Source organism: Malaclemys terrapin, chromosome 7, assembly GCF_027887155.1.
Source record: "Malaclemys terrapin pileata isolate rMalTer1 chromosome 7, rMalTer1.hap1, whole genome shotgun sequence".
Classification (NCBI taxonomy): Eukaryota; Metazoa; Chordata; order Testudines; family Emydidae; genus Malaclemys; species Malaclemys terrapin.
Genome location: NC_071511.1, coordinates 58,784,881 through 58,809,918, shown reverse-complemented (window position 1 = coordinate 58,809,918; position 25,038 = coordinate 58,784,881). Strand labels below are relative to the sequence as shown.

General features: G+C 45.9%; 1 pseudogene; it reads left to right on the top strand.

Moving 5' to 3' along the window:
• The first annotated feature begins 658 nt into the window (after positions 1-658).
• LOC128840328 (cytochrome P450 2H2-like) lies at positions 659-16,533 on the top strand (annotated as a pseudogene).
• Positions 16,534-25,038: the final 8,505 nt, after the last annotated feature.

Genomic DNA, 25,038 nt, shown 5'->3' with positions numbered 1-25,038 from the left:
GGCTGCTGCTGCAGGCCCTGTGGCAATGCTGGGCTTTGTTCTCTCTGTCCTGGGCTGCAAAGGGCTCTGTGGGGCTGCTCCTGGCACTCCCCCAGGAAAAGGACCCTGGTGGTGATGGCTCATGCCCTTCCTCCTGACAGTTGCAGACTCCTTCGCCTGGGCACTTAGCACCTGTCTCAGGCAGGGGCACTTTAGACTCTTCAGTCTTCACACCTGTGCCTCAGGTTGTCCAGTGGGCATGAGGGTAGGATGGGGGGCAACAAGGGGAAAGGCCAGCTCATAGAGGGGCTGGCAGGGAAGAGGGGAGGTGCAAATGAGCCTCGCTTATCTCCGCTGTATACTGTTCATCCAGCCTTAGTCTAACGCTCGTATAACAGCATGAAAGGCAATCCCCACTGTATGTATATAGTGTTCCAGCTGGCACCAAGCCATTCAGGGACTGGTACAACCGTCACAGGACAGTGATTTCATGGAAGCTTGGGCAGCCTTAGAAGGATTCACTTTATGATTAATTTTTGTGCTCTGTCAGTGTGTACACAAGGGGCAAACACCGACGATATGCAAACAAAGATTCAAGGGAGTTATCCGGTAACCTTTTTTAGACCGTATTTAGTGTTGTTGACCCAGAAGAATTGAGAGCTGCAGTTGGCCAATTGCTTGCACTTGCCATTGTACTTTTGCACCGTACAATATATAAAAGGTGGGTTCTGAAGCACAAAGTAACCCCCTGCCAGAACCCAGAATAATTGCTGCACTCTGCAATGGAACGTCTGGGAGCAACAACTGTTTTCCTGGCGGTTTGTGTCTCTTGCCTTCTTTTCTTTTCTGCATGGAGAAAGATGTCTGGAAGCGGGAAGCTGCCGCCTGGCCCTGTTGCTTTTCCCATCATAGGGAACATGCTGCAGCTGAATGTGAGGAACTTGCCCCAGTCTATACATGAGGTAAGGGGGCTTTCTCCTTATCCAGGGCTTTGGCTCAGGTGGGCGTTAAGCAGAGCCTGGGGAAAGAGAACTCTGAAATTTCTGGGGTTTGCACAGTGGCTCAACTCCTCACTTTTAAGGCTGAATATTTTTTCCACAGAAATATTTAATCTTGAATGCTAGATACAACCTGTTCCTGGCAATGTGTTATTTTTTAAATAATGTGTCTTATTCACAGGTAAACCAGAATACGCCCTCTCAGTTGTGCTGTAGCCTGTACAGGTTATCCTGCAGTGGGGAGTGTGGTCTGGTGGGTTAAGCAGGGAAAAATTACAGACAGCAGCCTTGCGTTCTGGTCCCTGCTCTGCAATTGATTCCACGTATGTGTCTGGGGAAACCACTGAAGTTCTTTGTGTGTTTCCCACTTGTAAAATTGATCTAATGATACTTGCCTTCTTCACAGGACAAGGGTAAGGCCTAGACTGTAGCTGTATTCTGTCAAGTTAACATAGCCATTGGGCTACAGAGAGAGTGAGACTAACTCTGTATCCTAGTGGTTAGGTCGCTCACCCAGAATGTGGGAGACCCAAGTTCCTTTTCCAATGACTATTCAGTTATTGATACGCAATGGAATGGCTTCAATGGGAAAGACTGAGAGAGCCCTGCTCCAGAATGACCTACAGCAGGTGGTTTAGGGCACTCTCCAAAGAGAGGAGAGACCCAGTTTCAGATCCCTTCTTTACATCAGGTATTGGGGGGAGTTAAACCAGGCTCTCCCATATCCTAGGTGAGTACCATTCCCACTAAGTTGCGGTTCTCAAACTACAGTAACTCCTCACTTAACATCCTCCTGCTTAACATTGTTTCAAAGTTATGTTGCTGCTCAATTAGGGAACATGCTCATTTAAAGTTGTGCAATGCTCCCTTATAATGTCGTTTGGCTGCCTGCTCTGTCCACTGCTTGTAAGATTCTGTGGAAGAGCAGTGACTTTACAAGGGAGCACTGCACAAGTTCCTCTTAGGACTTTCTGGGAGGGAGGGAGAGGAGCAGGGAAGCGCTGCTTCTTCACTCCTCCCCCTCCCTCTCAGAAAGTTCTAAGCGCCGCCAAACGCGGGGCGGGAGGGTGAGGGGGGGAAGAACAGGGATGCAGCTGCTCTGGAGAGGAGAGGAGTGGGGCTGGGAAGAGGTGGGCCTGGAGTGGAGTGGGGAAAGGAAGAGGTGGGCTTGGAGCATCCCCTGGCAAATCTGGCGCCTGTTCTTCTCCGGGGAAGCTGCTGCTGCAAAGGTGCTTCCTAGCATCTTTGCCTGCAGTGGGCTGTGCCTGTGTGGGGTAATCTGAGGCGCTTCCCAACCACAGTACAGTACAGTATATAATGCCTTTTGTATGCCCCCCCAAAATGTCCTTGGAACCTAACCCCCTGTATTTACATTACATTTTTGGGGAAAATTGGATTCGTTTAACATTGTTTCACTTAAAGTTGCATTTTTTAGGAACATAATTACAACGATAAGTGAGGAGTTACTGTATGTGGCGGACCTCACAAGAGAGATGTGGGAATGGGTCAAGGGAGGCGTAAACTGTGTGCTTTTTTTAAATTTTTTTTTATTTTTTAAAGAGCTCTGGCTGGCTGTCAGTCTTGAGTGGCTGGGCTCGTGCCAATGGACCCTTCACTATCCTGGAGCTGGGGATACAGGGGACAGCCAGAGCTCTGCCACCATGGTTTGGGCACTCCTTCCTGCCCACCCCCCCAATCCCTTACCAGGAAGCGGTGAGGTTCTGGCTGTTAGCTCTGGGGTGGCAGCAGCAGCACAGAAGTAAGGGTGCCAATGTGGCACTAAGTCTTATTGACCAATATCCCTTCACATTGCCACCCTTACTTCCGAGCTGCTGCTGGTGCAGTTCTGCCTTCAGAGCTGGGCACTGAGCCAGCAGCTTCTGCTGCTCTGCTCTGCCTTCAGAGCTGGGGGGCAGTATATGTACTTGTGGGGTGGGAGTAGCCATAAATGACTACAGCCACGAAGAAGGGGGGCATGATCAAATAACTTTGAGAACCGCTGGCCTAGAGGGTAAGCTAGGGGTTTTGAGGATCAACATTTTGGATATAGGTGCCTATATCCCGTTTTGGGTGTAACCCTTAATATATGGAGATATACCTCTCTCATAGAATTGGAAGGGACCCTGAAAGGTCATTGAGTCGAGTCCAGCCCCCTGCCTTCACTAGCAGGACCAAGTACTGATTTTTGCCCCAGATCCCTAAGTGGCCCCTTCAAGGATTGAACTCACAACCCTGGGTTTAGCAGGCCAATGCGCAAACCACTGAGCTATCCCTCCCCCGCTTAGTGGCAGGAGAACTCGTTCATCAATTTGTAATTTGATCCACTCTCATTCTTATTCTTAAATGGATTTAGTAAAAACGTATTGGTCCTTTGTGTTAATCTTTTACAGCTCAGTACGAAGTACGGCCCAGTTTTCACAATATACTTGGGCTCACTGCGGGTTGTGGTGTTGTATGGACAGGAGGCTGTGAAGGAAGCTCTGATTGATCAAGGGGACGAGTTCAGTGGAAGAGGAAAACTGGCACTGGCTGACAAGCTTATCAAAGGAGCAGGTACATTTCTAACAACTTCAGCATGTAGCGCTGATGTTCTATGTATGTGGAGAACACGATAGAGAAGTCAGCTCTTGTCTCATTTAGTCCTGTTCTTTGAAGGATACTAACTTTAGCCACCTATTTATGTCCCAGTGTATTTCTTATCTTTACATGGTACCAGTATATGTACTTTGCTCTAATTACTGTGACAGTTTACACTGTGTTAGAGAACAAAATACAGCCATTGGGCATGGCAACCAGTGGAATTATATAACAGGGCCAGCTCCAGGCACCAGCCCAGCAAGCAGGTGCTTGGGTCGGCTCCTGGACGGGGGCAGCATGTCCGGCTCTTCGACGGCGGGTCCCTCAGTCCGTGTCAGAGGGAAGAACCTACCGCCGAATTGCTGCCGAAGAATGTAGCGGCGGCATTAAAATTCCCGATTGCAGCTTTTTTTTTTTAATTATTATTATTATTTTTTTTTGCTTGGGGCGGCAAAAACTATGGAGCTGGCCTGGTTCATAATTCCTATAAACAGCAATGAGATTAATGTGTGGGATTTTGAGTTACATACATATATCAATGTAATGTAGTGTCTCCAGTAGAACACACATACAATAATATTTACGTTCACGCTGAACCTTTCAATGACCAATGTTCCCCCACCCCTTTCATTCCTGTTCTCCTCCCTCTTCCAGGCATTATTTTCAGCAATGGGGAGCGGTGGAAGCAGCTTCGCCGATTTGCCCTCACCACCCTCAGAAACTTTGGGATGGGGAAGAAAAGTGTTGAGGAAAGAATCGAGGAGGAAGCCCGTTTTCTGGTGGAAAGGCTCAGAAACACACACGGTGGGGATTTGCTGCACGTATGTCAGGAATTGAGGAGTCAGCTAAAGACTCCTGTCTTCCTTTATTTTGTGATACTAACTTTGGTTCAAATACCTTATAGCTCAAGCCATTAGCTGCACGTATAACAGCCTCTGTTAATTTGAAGGAAAAATATGTGAGAAAAGTTCCTGAGATGACCTTTCCTGGCTGTTATTTCCCATGTTTTCTACCCTCTGATCTGTGGCCAATGGGCAAATGGAAAATGTTTGTCCAGAGTAGGCAGAAGCTAACACAGTGAACCATGTTAGAGTGGGTTAGTTTATCTTCAGTGTGTTGGGCGAATAAGACATCCAGGCCCAGCTTTCTTATTCTGATTTTCTTCTCTGCTAGATGTCTGATACAAGTCTGGCACCTACATTGCATGGGGATGGCCTCCCGAGTAAATCACGGTGTAAATTTACAGTGCTTTCTAAGTGATGATTATTATTTATTTATTTATTTATTTGTTTGTTTGTTTGTGTTCTATTAGTTTCTAGAGGACCCAGCCAAGACTGGGGCTCCTTTGCACATGGGTTGTGCTAACAAACAGTTGGAGACAGTCCCTGCCCCAAGCAACATACATAATAAATATATATGAAAAAGAGAAAGGAAGAATTATTTTCTCTCTTTTAGAGACGGGGAACTGAGACAGAGAGAGATTAAGTGACTTGCTCGAGGTCACACCTGGAAGTTTGTGGCAGAGCTGGGAATTGTCTCCAGATTTCCTGAGACCCAGGACACTGCTTTAACCACAAGACCATCCTTCCTCTTGCAATATACAGTGCAACATTAAGGGCTAAAATGAAGTTGACTGTCCATCTGGGTGAATTGTGTGTATGAGAGGAGAATGCACAGAGAACCTTCCCCACCCATGATACAGACACAAGAGAGCCACTTTACTGCTATTGCCACTTGTGTATCCTGAGCCAAGGGCAGCTGCTCCTGTAGATAATGACCTAAAACAAATTTGCCTGGGTGAGAGACATGAGCAGGAGTCTGCTGTGAGGCGAGAACACACTGCATGGAGAAAATGCTGCTTCTGGATGTACTCCCTGTGCAATGTGGTCTCAAGTCAGAGGGGTGAAGTCTTGTAGACAATTCCTTTGAATATTGTATAGGTCCCGCTGCATTTCAGGAGTTTGTGATGATGCTACAAGCAATGGCTCAGGTAGAATCCTCTGAATGCAGGATCTTGTTCTGAAAGGGATACTGTCTGTCAGGCCTGTGTACAGAGCCTATGGCACACAGGCAGGTGTCACTCAGAGAGGGACTCATGGACTCTGGTTAGATCAGAGTGTGTCAGGCAGAGAGCAGCAAAGGAGACAGAGTGAAAACTGATTCCCAGCAAAATGGGGATAATTATTTAATATAAATGTACAGAGATAGCATTGGGGAAGCCCTATGTGGAGAACGAGGGAAATAGCTGTGTTATTTTTCATGTGCACCTCAGTTTATCTGTGTGATATTATCCTGTACTGAAATAAATGAAAGGAGGCTGAAAGGGGGACACCAAGAGGAAATGAACTAATAGCAAAGATAAGTACGGTCAGAGAGAATGCCAAGGGTAATAATGGAGAAGCTGTTAATTTGAGAACACGCCCAGCGTCGCTTCAGTTATTTGGCAAGTATTCTCTTTCGAGACAGAAACTAGCATCCAACAGGGATACTAAAACCTTAAGGATTTTCACCCAAGCAGGAAGGGGGCTGAGTGAGATGGAGGTAACTGGGCTGAATGGAACTTACCAAAGCTTGCAAGGAAAGATTGTTTAGGTAAAAGGAATGTGTGTAGAAGCCTTTATTGTTTCTAGTTTTTGCTCTGTGTTCTGCATACCTTTGGGAGGATAAATAACGCTTTGTTTTGGAGAAGCTGTTTTTGAGTCACTTTGATCCCCCTCTGGTCACAGGTCCCTGGAGGGAAAGGGCTCACGGGTGCCCAGCACAGAGCAGCCTGTCATGCTACCATAGTTGGGAAGTAGTGAGTCTGCCGCCCAGATATCCAGTCCAAGGGTGGTTGGACTGAGGGGTTCCTCCCATTCAGAGAGGGGCAGGAACTCAGGCCTGTCACCTGAGGGGGGCTCTCGAGAGGGACTGAAAGGGGTCTAAAGGCCAGCTTACTCTGGAACTGTGACACCATAACTCACCCTCCCCAATGAATATTAGGGACTGCACTCTTGGCCTGGGGCCAGGACATCCAGAACTTCCCAATAACATCAAAGGATGTGATGCTGTAGGTGAAAGTACTGAATTCAAAACTGGACCCTGGTTTGGTTTTATTGCAGAGCGACCCTTTGACCCCACCATCCCTCTCACCCATGCTGTGTCCAACATCATCTGCTCCATTGTCTTTGGGGACCGGTTTGACTATGACGATCAGAAGTTTCTGACATTAATTAAACTCACAGAGGAAAACAATGAACTCCTTCGTTCTCTCCTGGGACAGGTGTGTTCAGTGTTTTTTCCCACTCTTCTCCTTTATAATGGAGGAAGGGACAAAGATTTCTTTCTTTTATTATTCATTCTCCTTAAAAAATTGTTATTTCAGATTCCCTTAATGTTCCTATTCTCCTCACTAGGCTGCAGCTATTACCAATCGCAGCCTCAAACTTGTTTCTGAGGATTATTTAAATTCCCACACAAAACACTTCATTTGCTCAGAATTACATTTGCTCAAGGACATTCCCTTTCAAAACTATTGGTAAAAATCAAGGAAATTGCCAATTAAAACATTAGCATCCAAACCATTGCAATTCACATGCCTTAGTATATTCACAATGGGATACCTGAATGTGGTCACATTGCTCACCCGCAAAGCAAACTCCTTTTCATTTCCAGTGCAAAGCCACTCACACATCCCATTGTTGAAAACCTCACCAAATGCACAACAGTCGAACTCAGACGAAATCAATGGAGGTACAGCAGCAGAGAATTTGGCCCCTTGACTCCAACCTGAGGAGGACTAAGATATCTTTTACTTGTAAAGTCTATAATGTTTTATTACTGCCTATGAAAATCTGTAGTCCAAGTTAGGTTTGGGAACTTGAGTGTGATTTTTTTCAAGAAAAGCATGTGAATACTGGGGATGGTTTTATGTTTGAAATAATGGAGATTATTGTAGCGAATAGAACTGAGTGTCACTGCAGTTTACGTGAGGAATATGTGTGTATCAAGTAGAATGAATTAGTGAAGCTGAAGAAGTTCTTTAGAATCCATTTGCACAGGAACGTGCCACAGAAGTATTGTATCGTGCTGCTGTAACTGAGTCAATTGGGCCAATTGAGTCAATTGATTATTTGTTGTGTCCAGATAAACCAAGATGTGCTTTTCCTTCCATCGTTCTAGCTGTACAATTTTTTCCCAACTCTCATGGATTATATACCTGGGCCTCACCAGGTGTTAGTTAAAAATTCGGAGGCGTTTACAAGGTTTGTTAGGGAGAGAGTGAAGATGCACAAAGAGTCTCTGGATCTTAGCTGCCCTCGAGACTTCATCGATGCTTTCCTCATCAAAATGGAACAGGTAAGTGAGGGCAGCAGCCCTTCCCTTTTGCTGTGGAGTGGGTTATACCTATCATGGGTATTTATCACTCTGTACAAGACCCAAATTTAGATTGGGTCCCTGCCCCTGGGATTTACATTCTAAAAGCCAAGCCCTGCTCACCTCATTTGTGCGAGTAGTGCCGGTGATGCCAGTGGGACTACACCAGTGAGTAAGACAAATGTAAGGGTATGTCCACACTGCAATGAAAGACCGACAACACAGCCAGGGCTGGCCCTGGTCAGCTGACTTGGGCTTGCAACACTCAGGCTGAAGGGCTATAAAATTGCAGTGTAGATGTTGGAGCTTGGACTGCAGCCCAGGTTCTGGGATTCTTCCCTCTTCCTGGGCGTCAGAGCCTGGGCTGCAGCCCAAGCCCATATGTCTACACTGCAATATTATAGCCCCTCCACCTGATGCCCACGAGCCCAAGTCAGCTGACCCAGGCCAGCAGTGGGTTTTTAATTGCAGTGTAGATATGTCTTAAAAGGACAGAGGACCCAAAGCAGGTATCAACAGCACTTGGCAATGTATAGGTTGGCTCTGTTGGAGGTTAGCCATTGAAAGGGTTCTATTTACAAGGTGGACAGAGGCACTTTTACTGGTATGCATTAGCATCAGTGGGATTAGCAGAAGAAAGCAGTTTCTAATGGCTTCCTATGCCCCCACCCACAGACCTAACCTATTACCAGCTTCTTTGGAAACCCCTCCTGCTAACCTCCTGCAATATTTTACAGCAACAGCCTATTAGGTGTTCTACCACTGCACCCCTCGGTCAGCAGGTAGCCCGGCATCTGCATTTTCAGTGGGGATCTCACTTCCTTTGGAGCATCAGACTCAATCCTTCTGGCTCGAAGGCTAAAAATTGGTTAGCGACATTTGGTTTCCTTTCTGGTTCAAAGTTTTCAAGGGCCTTCGTGCTGCCCATGCAAACAAAATATCAAAGCAAAGGGAATCAACAACAGTTAAAAATACAGATGAAAATTAACCAGGTAAAAATGACAAGGAGTCCGGTGGCACCTTAAAGACTAACAGATTTATTTGGGCATAAGCTTTCGTGGGTAAAAACCTCACTTCTTCAGATGCATGGAGTGAAAGTTACAGATGCAGGCATTATATACTGACACAGGGAGAGCAGGGAGTTACTTGCAAGTGGAGAACCAGTGTTGACAAGGCCAAGTCAATCAGGGTGGATGTAGTCCACTTCCAATAATAGGTGAGGATGTGTCAATACCAGGAGAGGCAAAGCTGCTTCTGTAATGAGCCAGTCACTCCCCGTCCCTATTCAAGCCCAGATTAATGGTGTTAAATTTGCAAATGAATTTTGAAGTTCTGCTGTTTCTCTTTGAAGTGTGTTTCTGAAGTTTCTGCCCCACCATCCCCATGAATATGATCCAGTTCTATGGTGATCTGGAAGCCTATTTTCATCATCTCTGACTCAAGCAATATTTTCAACACACCACTGAACAGTGCACTGACCCACAGGAACCCTCCTACCAACACTACAAGAAGAAGAACTTTGCATGGACTCCTCTTGATGGTCGAAATGACAGACTGGACCTCTACATAGAGTGCTTCCGCAGATGTGCACAGGCTGAAATTGTGGACAAACAACATCACTTGTCCCATAACCTCAGCCGTACAGAACGCAATGCCATCCACAGCCTCAGAAACAACTCTGACATTATCATCAAAGAGGCTGACAAAGGAGGCGCTGTAGTCATAATGAACAGGTCGGATTATGAACAGGAGGCAGCCAGGCAACTCTCCAAGACCACATTCTACAGGCCACTATCCTCTGATCCCTCTGAGGAATACCAAAAGAAACTACACCATCTGCTCAAGAAACTCATGGCTACAGTACGGGAACAAATCTATACGGACACACCCCCAGAGCCCCGACCAGGGGTATTCTATCTGCTACCCAAGATCCATAAACCTGGAAACCCTGGATGCCCCATCATCTCAGGCATTGGCACTCTTACAGCAGGATTATCTGGCTATTTGGACTCTCTCCTCAGACCCCACGCTACCAGCACTCCCAGCTATCTTCGAGACACCACCGACTTCCTGAGGAAACTACAATGCATTGGTGTTCTTCCTGAAAACACCATCGTGGCCACCATGGATGTAGATGCTCTCTACACCAACATTCCACATGAGGATGGACTACAAGCTGTCAGGAACAGTATCCCTGATGAGGCCACAGCATGCCAGGTGGCGGAGCTTTGTGACTTTGTCCTCACCCACAACCACTTCAGATTTGGGGACAATTTATACCTTCAGGTCAGTGGCACTGCTATGGGTACCCGCATGGCCCCACAGTATGCCAACATTTTTATGGCTGACTTAGAACGCTTCCTCAGCTCTCGTCCCCTAGTGCCCCTCCTCTACTTGTGCTACATAGATGACATCTTCATCATATGGACCCACAGAAAGGAGGAAGAATTCCATCTGGATTTCAACAATTTCCACCCCACCGTCAACCTCAGCCTGGACCAGTCCATACAAGAGATCCACTTCCTGGACACTACAGTGCTAATAAGTGATGGTCACATAAACACCACCCTATACCGGAAACCTACTGACCGCTATACTTACCTACATGCCTCCAGCTTCCATCCAGGACACATCACACAATCCATTGTCTACAGCCCAGCCCTAAGATACAACCGAATTTGCTCCAACCCCTCAGACAGAGACCAACACCTACAAGATCTTTATCAAGCATTCTTAAAACTACAATACCCACCTGGGGAAGTGAGGAAACAGATTGACAAAGCAAGATGGGTACCCAGAAATCACCTACTACAGGACAGGCCCAACAAGGAAAATAACAGAACACCACCTGCCATCACGTACAGCCCCCAGCTAAAACCTCTCCAGTGCATTATGAACGATCTACACCCTATCCTGGAAAACTATCCCTCACTCTCACAGACCTTGGGAGGCAGGCCAGTACTCACTTACAGACAAACACTGGACCTGAAGCAAATACCAGCAACTACACACCGCACCACAGAAACACCAACCCAGTAACCAATCCCTGTAGCAAACCTCATTGCCTACTCTGTCCCCATATCTACTCTGGCGACAACCTCAGTGGACCGAACCACATCAGCCACACCATCAAGGGCTCATTCACCTGCACATCTACTAATGTTATATGTGCCAGCAATGCCCCTCTGCCATGTACATTGGCCAAACCAGACAGTCCCTACGTAAAAGAAGAAGTGGACGCAAATCGGACATCAGGAATGGTAACATACAAAAGCTAGTAGGTGAAACAGCAGAACTAAAATTCATTTGCAAATTTAATACCATTAATCTGGGCTTGAATAGGGACTGGGAGTGGCTGGCTCATTACAGAAGCAGCTTTGCCTCTCCTGGTATTGACACGTCCTCACCTATTATTGGGAGTGGACTACATCCACCCTGATTGAACTGGCCCTGTCAACACTGGTTCTCCACTTGCGAGGTAACTCCCTTTTCTTCATGTGTCATTATATAATGCCTGCATCTGTAACTTTCACTCCATGCATCTGAAGAAGTGAGGTTTTTACCCACGAAAGCTTATGCCCAAATAAATCTGTTAGTCTTTAAGGTGCCACCAGACTCCTTGTTGTTTTTGTAGATACAGACTAACACGGCTACCCCCTGATACTTGTAACCAGGTAAAAGTAATGCTCCAATTCTCCTCTAATAGAAAAGACCATATGTTTCCACAGCTATGACCCAAAACGCCCCCGCAGTGCTGCTGCAATCTCCAGGGCTGTGGCTCATTTTTATGAGGATTTTTATAAAGATGCCAGGTGGGTCACAGAGCTGGTAGGAGATGAAAGACTTTGGGCCTGCATTAATAGATTGCACACTCTTACCGTCAATGATCAAACACCTATAACAAGTCTCTCTGCAGGAACAACAGAACGGCCAGTCGGAATTTAACTGATAACTTGGTAAGATGCACATTGGATTTATTCTTTGCTGGAACAGGGACATCCAGCACCACCCTGAGACATGGACTCCTGATTCTTCTGAAATACCCAGAAATAGAAGGTACCACAAAGACACACACAACTTTAAGTGTTAGAGAGATGAGGGGATTACATGGCTCAGGGGGTCTCTAATGGATGCAGACCCCTGCCCCTTAAGTCACCATATCAAATCTGGCTTGTTCTGGAAGTAACGCACATTACTACTGTGTGCAAGCTGTTCGCTGGTTTATGTGAAACTGAGAAGTGTTTGGGGGTGGGTGTTTCAGTTCAATTTGCTTAGACAGGTGTCCACATTTGAAAAGCACCATCACAACTGGCATTACTCAACCTCCTCATGGGCGGTCTCAGGATAGGGTCCTCAGCCTGATTAAGCCATTGTGACTGGATTCCTTTCTCACCTCCCAATCCAAGTTAAGGCTCCTGGGCTGGGGGAAAGTGTATGTGTTTGTGCAGGAGAAATCTGTGCTGCCACTGACAAGAAGGTGCCTGCTCTATGGGTAACAGGAGCCTTCGTATTCCAGGGCTGTCAGATGGCCCCCTCTGTGACAGGATCTCTGTGGTACAACCTGGAACTTGGGTACCATTATTCCCCCCCTTAACTTTCCAGCCTGGGCTGTCTTTCATAATGCTTTGCTAGTGACAAGCAGCAAACCCCTTTGTGAGCTGTTATCACTGAGTACAACACCATGTGGAGCCCCACACCCAGATAAATTGCATGAATGCTCCCTGAGCCATTCACGAATCACACAGAGAAAGGCACCAACAAATCTCCCAAGCCCCCAGCCTTGCACCCCAGAGATGTACCATCTTGCCGTGGTCAGAAGCCTCACCAGTGTAAGTTCATTACCCAGTCCACCCCTTCCTCGATGTGAAGAGGACATGCACTAGCCTTTGTAAACTGAGCTGAGATTTCCCAAGCACTTCAACCTAAACACACTGTTTTAGGTAAAATATAAAAGAGGTTTATTACCTACAGCAAGATAGATTTTAAGTGATTATAAGTGGTAGGTGCAAAAGGTCAGAGAGTTACCAAAGAAAATAAAAGGTAAGCACACAGTCTAAATCCTGAACCTTATAGACTGTGCAGTGTTTGGATCAAGCCATTTTTCTCACCCCACTGGATGTTGCCCCTAGGTTACAATCCTTAATACACAGGCTTCCCCTTTAAGCCTGGGACCAGTCTCCTCAGTTCAAGGCTTGGTCTTCCCAGCATTCTTGTTGCTTCCAGTGTAGGTGGGGGAGGAGAAAGGCAAAAGCACGATGCCACTGTCCCCTATTTTATATCCGCAGTCTGTGCGCCTGGAAAACACTAGCCAAGATATGGCCTGGTGGGCTTTGCTGAGTCATAGAGTCGAGCAATCCCCCCATTGTGTGATGCTTGTGCAGCTCTCTTACAGCACTGTAAATCCCTTGTTTAAAAGTTCCCCGCTGATTAATGGTAATTTAACACCATCCTGGGAGTGGATCCCCCCCTTTGTTGTCGCTGGAGAACTGACAGTGGACGACTCTCAAGCATACAACATATTTCAGTAACAACCATAGAGCAAAATCTCCTAACTTCATACAGATACAGAGTGCCACATCCTCCCCTCAAATAAAGACAAGTGTTAGAGATTTATCAACACCCAGCTAATATCCAGTGCTAATTCCCACCTCATAGGCTTCCTCCATGCTCATGTGGATGATTGACTTTGGTGGGGGGAAATTTTAGGCCTCAGTCTCTTGTGTAGCAGTTAGTTATATGCTCTGGCGATAACATCACACTGTGCTCTCTTTTATAACATAACCAGGCATGAGCCATATCACTGCTCTAATAATTACATTATAGGCATTTTTTCCTAGATACCATGTACAATAGTTTCTGTAACCCAAAACTAACTGTTATATTGTTATAACATGTTATATTCCCAACATGTATCTGGTGAGACGTGTGTATTTCTGACTATGTGACAGAATGGGGGCAAAATTATGGGAATGCTGTTCTTTAGCTTTATTGTTAACCTCGTTCATTTGATGACAGAGAAAGTTCATGAAGAGATTGACCGTGTGGTTGGCCGAAGCCGAAGCCCCTGCATGGCGGACCGAAGCCAGATGCCCTACACAGATGCTGTGATACATGAGGTGCAGAGAACCGCTAACATTGTCCCGATGGGTGTCCCACATGCAGTGACCAGAGACACACATTTCAGACACTATATTATCCCCAAGGTTAGTTCTCAACGTTTCTGTGAAATGGCCCGATCTTCTGCCTTTTCCACTATACAGTTTTGAGTTATTCACAATAGAAATGTTTGCCCTGATTTTAGCACGACAGGTGTTTTTCACAGTTACCAACAACATTCCAGTTGTTATTGGCAAGAAGAACTGAACCCTGCATTCTGCAGGCTCAGCTCTCCTTACAGAAGAAAGACTTAGAGCCAGGTTCAAACTTTTAGATATAGAATAGATACCAAGCAGGCCATGCAAAGCTTTCCCTCTTTTTTGGAACCTCTTTTGGGAGGTCAGTTTCTGAACTGGTTCCATCTCTCCACCAAGATTTAGTCCTGCTTATGTGTTAATATGTGTTAACCACAACTTGCAGTGACCATTTCCTAGGTTGCTAACTGAGTTACACTGTGAGTTGTATAGGTCTTTGTAGCTTTATTATTATTTTTATTATTTATTATATTTTATTTTTTATAAATAGTGATGGGGAAACCATTGGTGCGATGACTAAATTATAAAGACAAGGGAATGTCAAATGCTTCCAAATAGCAGCTGAGAGACGCACCTAACACTTCTGGATCTAAGCCAGACTTTTCCAAACCTCTTTGATGTAGAAACCAGGCTGGCAATATAATGCGAGGAGCCTTTCTCATGAGATTCCAGGATCTCCTTGTTGAAGGTGGGCTCCCATTTGGTGGGGTTACCTTTTCTCATGGAATTTTAATATTTCTGGTTCTTGGGGATGCAGGAAAATGAAGGAAAGAAAAACATGTCCTACTGCCCAGCTCAGTGAATTCTGGAGTCTTCTCTGCTTTGGACAGTGTCCACTTTAACTCTCTTTATCTGTGTTTGCTAATTCAGGGCACCACTATATTTCCCGCCCTGCAATCGGTCCTACATGACAGCAGGGAATTTCCAAAGTCAGAGCAATTTAACCCGGGACATTTCTTGGATGAAAATGGTGCCTTTAAGAAGAGTGACTTCTTCATTCCTTTTTCTGCAGGTAAAAGAAGCCATGTTTATTTCAGATCCTAGACCATTCTCTCATAGCTTTGTCTTGAGTATACAAAGAGTTCTCAAACTGTAGTCTGCAGAGCCTTTTGGGCCATCCCTGAAGCAGAGCCTCTCACAACAGCGAAGTATCTGTCCGTCTCCAGTCTCCTTTTTAAATGAATTGAACAAGCACTACTCTCCGCTCTGCCTGGCAACTTCACATCTTCCTTTATCTGTTTGTGTCAGGCCACTGTAGACAAATTGTGATTGAATGTGCATGCAAAAGGAAAATTGAAGGGAGTAACATGCAACAGGGCAGAAACCGTCTGCATAGTCACCTGGAGAGAGATCAGCAGGGGCTGCTTAGCTTCTCAACTTTACTCCAGTCAATGAAAATCCCAACACTCTGTTAATAAACCGTGCATGCTGTTCTCCTCCATTCTGCTACTCGGCATGCCTGCATCTCGCTATCTGTTAATTCCACCTTCCACTCAAGAACCACTGTGTCATTTCCACCTTAAACATATTAACTGGCTCAGGACCTGCATTAACTATTCCTCAAACCCCACAGCTGCTCATCGGTCTCCACATATTGGTTTTTAAAAGGCCACTTATATGGAGCTCAGCCTTTAAAACAATCTGTGAAAGGCTTCTAAAGCCCCCAAACACTTTCATACCTTCCTGAACTCTGAGAAATGGTCATTATTCTCCATGTCATTACCCTGAATCACAATGTGCATCTAACTTTAATCCTGAGGTTTAGTTTCATTGTAACAATATTTAACATACATTGCAAAGAAAGATCTCCCACATCTCCTCAATATTCCTTTTTCATTTCAGGAAAGCGGATTTGTGTGGGAGAGGGTCTGGCTCGGATGGAGCTATTTTTGTTACTGACAACGATTTTGCAGAATTTTACCTTGAAGCCTCTCGTTGACCCCAAGGACATCAATATAACTCTAGTGACGAGTTTTGTGTCAAATGCACCAAAGCCATACCAGCTCTGTGTTTTGCCTCGATAAAGACCATGAAAAGCCACCTCAGTGTGCTAGAGTAGTGCATGAATGTGGTTGTCTATGGTCCTGGATTCATGAATACAGAAATTAATTCACTGTGTTGTAACAGAGTCAGATAAAAAACCCGACTGGGATTTAACAAAATTAAGTGTAATACCAAAAAATAAATATATAATGGCCCCCACCCCAGCCAGCTATAGTAACCCTACAGTGTTCTCAGATGTGACTCTATTCTTGAGAAAAAATGGATATGTTTTCAGTACATTTGTGAGGTAGTTCATTTCTGGTGTAGCATTTTGGAAGCTTAGCTTGGCATGTGCCAGCTACTGTACAATACACTGAGGAGGCTGCAGATTTTTTTATCCCCCAAACCTCATCTTGTCTTACAAATAAATATGCTCTAATTGAAACAGGCTGAAAAAGAATTGCATGGGAGACTATTTTATCCATCCCATTGGCATCCACTGCCTTTCCCCATGTCGGAGAATAACAGAGTTCTCACTTTTTGTTTGGGTACAGCAAGTCAGATGCTTTATTTTCTCTCTATCAATTGCATAGAGGGAGAGCTAAACAGGTCTCTCAACAGGTAAACAATTACAGCAAGCATTTATACCTTTTGTTACAGACAATAATGAGCAACAGCTGCATTTTGTTTATACAAGGGTCATTCTGATATCTTGTTTTGCTCACTAATGTAGACTCTTAGTCTACATTCCATATTATCTACACATTATCTACACAAAGTCGCAACAACTTCTCACACAGTTCTTTCCCACTCGCCTCTCACATTCCTCGCTTCTACAAATCTCGTGTTATTAGGGTTACAGTTAGCATAACTCTTGCTAACGAACTGTCATTCATTGCATCACCTTCCTGTCAGTTCTTTCTCTGCTTCCACACCCAATACCTATTTCATGTCAGAATTTGGGCCTGATTAGGGGTATGGAAGAGCTTCCGTATGAGGAGAGATTAATAAGATTGGGATTTTTCAGCTTGGAAAAGAGACTAAGGGGAGATATAATAGAGGTCTATAAAATAATGACTGGTGTGGAGAAAGTAAATAAGGAAGTGTTATTTACTCCCTCTCATAACACAAGAACTAGGGGTCACAAATGAAATTAATAGGCAGCAGGTTTAAAACAAACGAAAGGAAGTATTTCTTCACACAACGCACAGTCAACCTGTGGAACTCCTTGCCAGAGGATGTTGTGAAGGCCAAGACTATTAACAGGGTTGAAAAAAGAACTAGATAAATTCATGGAGGATAGGTCCATCAAACCTGTTCTGTTTAATTTATTATATGCTGATTACCTGTTCTGTTTATTCTCTTTGGGGCACCTGGCATTGGCCACCTGGCATTGGCCACTGTGGGAAGATAGGATACTGGGCTAGATGGACCTTTGTTCTGACCCAGTATGGCTGTTCTTATGTTAAATAATCCTCATGTGTAGTCCCATTGAAGTCAATAGGACTGCTGATGAGAATAAAGGCCGCAGAATTGGGCCTTTATTTTTGTATCTTACTTTTTTTTCCACCCATCCTGATGTTGTTTCTCATGTTGATTCTTTCCCACTGAGCCCTAAACTTAATTTTCCTTTGTGCCATCTGGTGGTGTAAGCAAGTCTAAATGATGCTTTATCACCCTTAGTAAGGAAGTTCTGTTGATCTGCTGCAGCCGTCCAGCTGCTATTCCCAACCTCTGCAAGGCTTTTCCCCTGGTTCTAATAAGTCCTGTCATTCTACGTAGATTAGATCATGATAATGACCATTCGCCATCAAAACACACATTCCAAGCTCCTCTTATGTGACATGCTTCCAAATGATGAGCAAAACTAGTGCGGGATTCTGGCTTCTCTTTCTCCTGTGCACCCCCCCTGAACAGGGCTGCAGAGCTTCAAGTGAGAGCAGAATTGGAGTCAAAGCATTAAAAAATATGCTTAATTTAACTACCACAGCATTATCCATAGACTATCCATATACTATTGCGCATAACAGAAACACCCTGAATTATAATCGAGTGGAAAGCCCCCCACCAGACTCCCTTTCCAATGTCTTACAAAGTCCTGCCAGAAATGTCAGGCTACACCAAGGAAAATCTCACTGTGGCATCTTATCCAATATGGTGGCAGGATCACAAACGTATATTAGGTTAACGTTATAAACGTGTACTCTCTAAAGGTCATCTTCAAATAGTAAACCCCTCTGAATATTAAATTAACCCTTTATGGGGGGAGAAATTTAAAAACAAACTGCCACCATCACAACATGGTGCCCTCTATTCAGTAGAGATGGGCCTGAACTGCCAACTTTGGATCCAGGCCTGGAGCCAAACATAATCCTCCATAATCCATAAACCTTAAGTTCTGATTCAGGGCTTTGCTTCAACACATTGTAGAGAAGGGCAATTCACAAGGAGTTTGACTGAGCCTGTTGTGACGATGCAGCTCTGGCGGGACCCAACGGAGAGTGCCAATTCAGGACAAATTGCTTAAACAGGGCAGTTACAGCCCAAGGCTGGGGTTTTTCCACCTCTAAGGCAAACCAAACCAGCCAGACTAAGAGGACTTTGGTCTCACCCGACTGGCTAATCACAAGTCTCACAAGCAATTTCCTTAGACACCCCAGCTTCCCAGTATCACCACCAGTGCCACTCGTTATGGGGACAAATGATTATGAAAACCAATACCCCAATAAAAGAAAAAAGGGTCTCATGATCCCAAAGGACCAAGCCCCAGACCCAGGTCAATATACAAAATCAGATCTTACCCACAAATAACGCTGTTGCCAATCCTTTAGAATCTAAAATCTAAAAGTTTATTGATAAAAGAAAAAAGATAGAGATGAGTTAGAATTGGTTAAATGGAATCAATTACATACAGTAATGGCAAAGTTCTTGGTTCAGGCTTGTAGCAGTGATAGAATAAACTGCGGGTTCAAATTAAGTCTCTGGAATACATCCCCCACTGGGATGGGTCATTCAGTCCTTTGTTCAAAGCTTCAGCTTGTAGCAAAGTCCCTCCAGAGGTAAGAAGCAGGATTGAAGACAAAATGGAGATGAGGCATTAGCCTTATATAGTCTTTTCCAGGTGTAGGAACACCTCTTTGTTCTTACTGTGGAAAATTACAGCAAAATGGAGTCTGGAGTCACATGGGCCAGTTCCTGCATACTTTGCTGAGTCTGAAGCCTTATTTGCCTTCTCTCAATGGGTCCATTGTATAGCTGATGGTCCTTAATGGGCCATCAAGCAGGCAAGGCAGAGTTAATCTCAGCTTGTCTGGGATGTCACCCAGAAGCATAGCATAAGTTTGCCATACAGACAGTATAGAGCCAATATTCATAACTTTAACTACAAAACTGATACACACATATAGACAGCATAATCATAACCAGCCAACCATAACCTTGTCTTAGACACCCCATTTGACCCCCTTTATACAAGATTTGGGTGCCACTACAGGACCTTGGTTGCAACAATGATCTATATGGTCCCAGTTTATGTCAATAACGGCACACCTGTAAAGTGCAGTAGGCTGTGGTAACACCCCAGGAGTAGCCATGGGATGGAATTTTGAAGATGACACAACTTGTTCTCTACATTTCCCTCCCTGCCCCCACCAGGTCAGGGCTGAGGGAGATGGGGCGGGGGAGAGGGGGGGCTGTGCTGAGAGACTGAGGGTTGAGGCGGCAGAATTAATTGCTGGACAGGGGCAGGGCAGATATGGGGTGAGCGCTCCTGAAGGAGGGGGTTCAAAACACCTCACCCCAACAACAGTGATTGTGAAAGACACACTCACCTGGGAGGGACGGGGGGAATTAAACTATCAATAGACAGAAAAAAACAATATAAACTTAAAAAAAACCTCATAATTTTTAGGGCCAGTTTCATTGTTTTTGGGTGCCTGACTCATGGTGTTTGATCTCTTGAGATGGGCAATGCTGCTATAAATAAGATGGCTACTGACGTCCTTTGACCCCATTCTAAGCATGCTTGAAAATCGGGTTGGAGGTAGAAGGAACTAGATGGTAGAAACCCATGCTTGGGACTATAGGCGGACTTCTGCATGGGGTGAGCTGCTGAAGCGGTCCCCTGGACCAATGAGAAGCCAGGGCTGCACAGCCCCCAAGCACTTAGCTGCTCGGGGGACAACCTGATTTTACAGACACAGAAAACAGGCTTGAGTGTCAGCTTGGAAGCTGGAAGAGAGTCAGAGTGGCTCAGGGAGCCCCTGCTCTATTCCCCCTCCCCCTGGAGGAAGTTTTGCACCACTCTAAGAGTTTAGCTGCGGGGATCAGGCCGCTTTCAGCTCTGCATGCCCAGGGACCAGAGGCAAAAGATCTGACCAGGCTCTGGCTACTGAGAGCCAGCCAGGCCCCAGGAGGTTTCCAGGCCAGGCAGGCTGGCTGAGTCAGAGGACCCTGCCCCACCCAGCGGTGAAGAAGTAGTAAGGGGACTTTTGTTTAAGCTGGCCACTGCCACAGCGCTGCACCTCTCCATCTTGGGACGTGCCACCCGAGCCGTGCCACCTGCCTGGGGAAAGTGCCAGGGAGGGAGGTGGAATTGGAGGAGTTTGTGAGTGCTAGGGGGTGGGGACTATTTATAAATGTTTATTACTTTTCAGTTAACTTGAACCATGGCCTCCCCAGATCCTATTTTCCTGTTCCTAGTAATTCCCCCCTCTGTTCGTTGCTATTCCTGGTGTGTCATTCCATCAGTGGAGTTCGTGCTATTTACCTTATTGTCCCGCATGTACTGGCCATTACGCGCCTTGCCAGCTGGTAGCATGGTTGCTGATTTTGTCAAGGGACACCACCCTGGCACAGGGCAAAGTCACTTGAGAGGAGGCAATAGGCAGCGGCAGCAGCATAGGACCCAGCTGCTAACCCACGTCAGGAGAGAGGAGAAGCCACATCAGATATTGGTGATAGCAAACAGGAGGGAGAGAAAAGGGAGGGCCGAAGGTTAAGCCATATCTCGGGGGAGGGGCCACACCAGAAATGGGGGTTCTGTTCTACCCCCAAGTGGCCAGTTCCCTCTTCATTTGAGGACAGTTACGATCTAAATACAGGTAGTGGTTGGAGATACTCAGTGAGGAACAAGCCTTGTGGGATGGTGTTAGCAGTAGATGTGGTATATCTTGATTTTAGTAAAGCTTTTGATAGTGTCCCACATGACCGTCTCATAAACAAACTAGGGAAATACAACCTAGATGGAACTACTATAAGATGGGTGTAAAACTGGTTGGAAAATCATTCCCAGAGAGTAGTTATCAATGGTTCACAATCATGCTGTAAGGACATAATGAGTGGGGTCCTGCAGGGATCAGTTCTGGGTCCGGTTCTGTTCAATATCTTCATCAATGATTTAGATAATGGCATAGAGCAGTGGTGGGCAACCTGCGGCCAATCAGGGTAATCTGATTGTGGGCCACAAGACATTTTGCTGACGTTGACCGTCTGCAGGCATGGCTCCCCACAGCTCCCAGTGGCCGCGGTTCACCATTCCCAGCCAATGGGAGCTGCAGGAAGCGGCGGGCTGCAGGGATTACTCTGATGGGCCGCAGGTTGCCCACCACTGGCATTGAGCGTACACTTATAAAGTTTGTAGAGAATACCAAGATGGGAGGGGTTGCACGTGCTTTGGAGGATAGGATTAAAATTCAAAATCATCTGGACAAACTGGAGAAATGGTCTGAAGTAAATAGGATGAAATTCAATAAGGACAAATGCAAAGTACTCCACTTAGGAAGGAACAAAAAGCTGCACACAAACAAAATGGGAAATGACTGCCATGGAAGGAGTACTGCGGAAAGGGATCTGGGGGTCATAGTGGATCACAAGCTAAATATGAGTCAACAGTGTAACACTGTTGCAAAAAAAGCAAACATCATTCTGGGATGTATTAGCAGGAGTGTTGCAAGCAAGACACAAGAAGTAACCCTTCTGCTCTACTCCACACTGATTAGGGCTCAACTGGAGTACTGTGTCCAGTTCTGAGTGCCACTTTTCAGGAAAGATGTGGACAAATTGGAGAGAATTCAGAGAAGAGCAACATAAATGATGAAAGGTCTAGAAAACATGATCTATGAGGGAAGACTGAAAAAATTGGGTTTGTTTAGTCTGGAAAAGAGAAGACTGAGGGGGGACATGATAACAGTTTTCAAGTACATAAAAGGTTATTTCAAGGAGGAGGAAGAAAAACTGTTTTTCTTAATATCTGAGGATAGGACAAAAAGCAATGGGCTTAAATTGCAGCAAGGGAGGTTTAGGTTGGACATTAGGAAAATCTTCCTAACTGTCAGAGTGGTTAAGAACTGGAATAAATTGCCTAGGGAGGTTGTGGAATCCCCATAATTGGAGATTTTTAAGAGCAGGTTACACAAACACCTGTCAGGGATGGTCTAGATATGACTTAGTCCTGCCATGAGTGCTGGGGATTGGACTAGATGACCTCTCGAGGTCCCTTCCAGTCTTATGATTCTATTACACTAAAAAAGATGGGAATAGGAAAATGGATCTGAGTCTCCAATACAGCTGCAGAGTAAAAAAAGCTAGTGTAATTGTGGGCTCTTTGTCCAGAGACGACATGCGGTAGGGAGATGGTAAGAGTGGGAACTCTAGATGGCACTGTGAGACCATGTTTAGATCACTGCCCACAATCAGCCACATTTCAGTGTCGGAATATCAGCAAACTGATGGGTATTAAGAGAAGAGAAAAATGGACACCAGAGTGCACCGTGAGCAACGTGGATGCAGGTTGCTTCAGCTCCAAAGTGGCCCACAGGGAATCCCCAAACTTTGTCCCATAAACCCCATCACCCAGCCCCAAGAAATATTGTGCCTGACTAGAGAACCCCCCACCCTGCCCTCTAGCTCTGCATCTTCCTCTCCGAATCTGAAAGCACCAAAAAAATAGAAGAGATCTGCCTCCCTCCCTACTACAGACAAAATGGTGTGTGAGCCTGATGGAGCACAGCTGACGGCTGTACTACAGCCGGTGGCCACAAATACTCTTCAAATTAAATCTACAGTTTCCACCCTCCAGGCCATCACGACTGAGATTCAGAGTGCACAACAAGCTCTGTCCAGATCGATGAGTGAAGCAGAACCCAGAATTTCTGGAGTGGAAGATAATTTGAAAGAGAACAAATTACAGGTTATGAAGAACTGTGATGATATCAAGAACGTGAAGACCAAGCTAATTGATCTAGAAATCCACTCACGACGATGTAACATCAGGGTTGTGGGTGTCCCTGAGGGAATAGAGAAACCCTCTGAATTTGTCTCTAAACTGCTCGCTAAGTTGTTGGATCTGCCAGTAGATTTTTGTTTTGATATAGAACAGGCACACAGGCCCTTGCCCCTAAGCCAGCTCCAGGAGGTTGCCCAAGAACATCGATTGTGAAGTTTCCGAAGTTTGCTACTAAGGAACTTACATTGCAGAAATCCAGAGGAAAAAAGGAACTGCTATCAGGAGAATCAGCAATGAGAGTACTACTCTTTCAAAATTATGCCCATGACATGTTTGCAATGAAGGCTGCTTTTAACCAAGTGAACAATTGGCCAGAAAGATGGACTTGAAATATTTTATTAAATACCCAGCAATGCTTCATATTGAGAATGGCAAGAAGATAGTTCAGAGGTATGATGAGATAACTGGCTCTGTGGATATGGGGAAAGTGGTGGACATGCTATATCTTGACTTTAGCAAAGCTTTTGATATGGTCTTCCACAGTGTTCTTGCCAGCAAGTTAAAGAAGTATGGATTGGATGAACGGACTATAAGGTGGATAGAAAGTTGTCTGGATCATCGGGATCAATGGGTAGTGATCAACGGCTCGATATCTAGTTGGCAGCCGGTATCAAGCAGAGTGCCCCCGAGGTCGATCCTGGCGCCGGTTTTGTTCAACATCTTCATTAATGGTCTGGATGATGGCATGGATTGCACCCTCAGCAAGTTTGCAGATGACACTGAGCTGGGAGGAGAGGTAGATATGCTGGAGGGTAGGGATAGCATCCAGAGTGACCTAGACAAATTGGAGGATTGAGCCAAAAGAAATCTGATGCGGTTCAACAAGGACAAGTGCAGAGTCCTGCACTTAGGACGGAAGAATCCTATGCACTCAGAGGCGGATTAATAATTTTGCTGCCCCTAGGCCAGGAAATAATTGCCGCCCTGGCCCTGCCCCAACTCCGCCCCTTTCCCGCCCCCATTCCAACCCCCTCCCCAAAGTCCCCGCCCCAACTGCGCCCCCTCCCTTCCCCTGTTGGATCCCTTCCTCCAATCCCCACCCCCGTCCCTGCCTCTTCCCCCAGCGCGTGGCGTTCCCCCTCCTCCCCCCTCCCTCCCTGCCCCACGAAACAGCTGGCGGGGGAGAGAAACAGGACGCCGTGGCAAGCTTGCAGAGGAGGCAGAGGTGAGCTGGAGCAGGGGGGCAGGGCGCGGAGGGGAGCTTCCGCCCCTGAAAATTTGCCGCCCTAGGCCTAGCCCTTGTCGGCCTAGGCAATAATACGGCGGTGCATGCACTGCTACAGGCTGGGGACCAACTGGCTAAGCGGCAGTTCTGTAGAAAAGGACCAGGGGATTACAGTGGACAAGAAGCTGGATATGAGTCAACAGTGTGCCCCTGTTGCCAAGAAGGCTAATGGCATATTGGGCCGCATTAATAGGAGCATTGCCAGCAGATCAAGGGAGGCGATTATTCCCCTCTATTTGGCACTGATGAGACCGCATCTGGAGTACTGCGTCCAGTTTTGGGCCCCCCACTACAGAAAGGATGTGAACAAATAGGAGAGAGTCCAGCAGAGGGCAACGAAAATGATTAGGAGGCTGGGGCATATGACTTACGAGGAGAGGCTGAGGGAACTGGGCTTGTTTAGTCTGCAGAAAAGAAGAGTGAGGGGGGATTTGATAGAAGCCT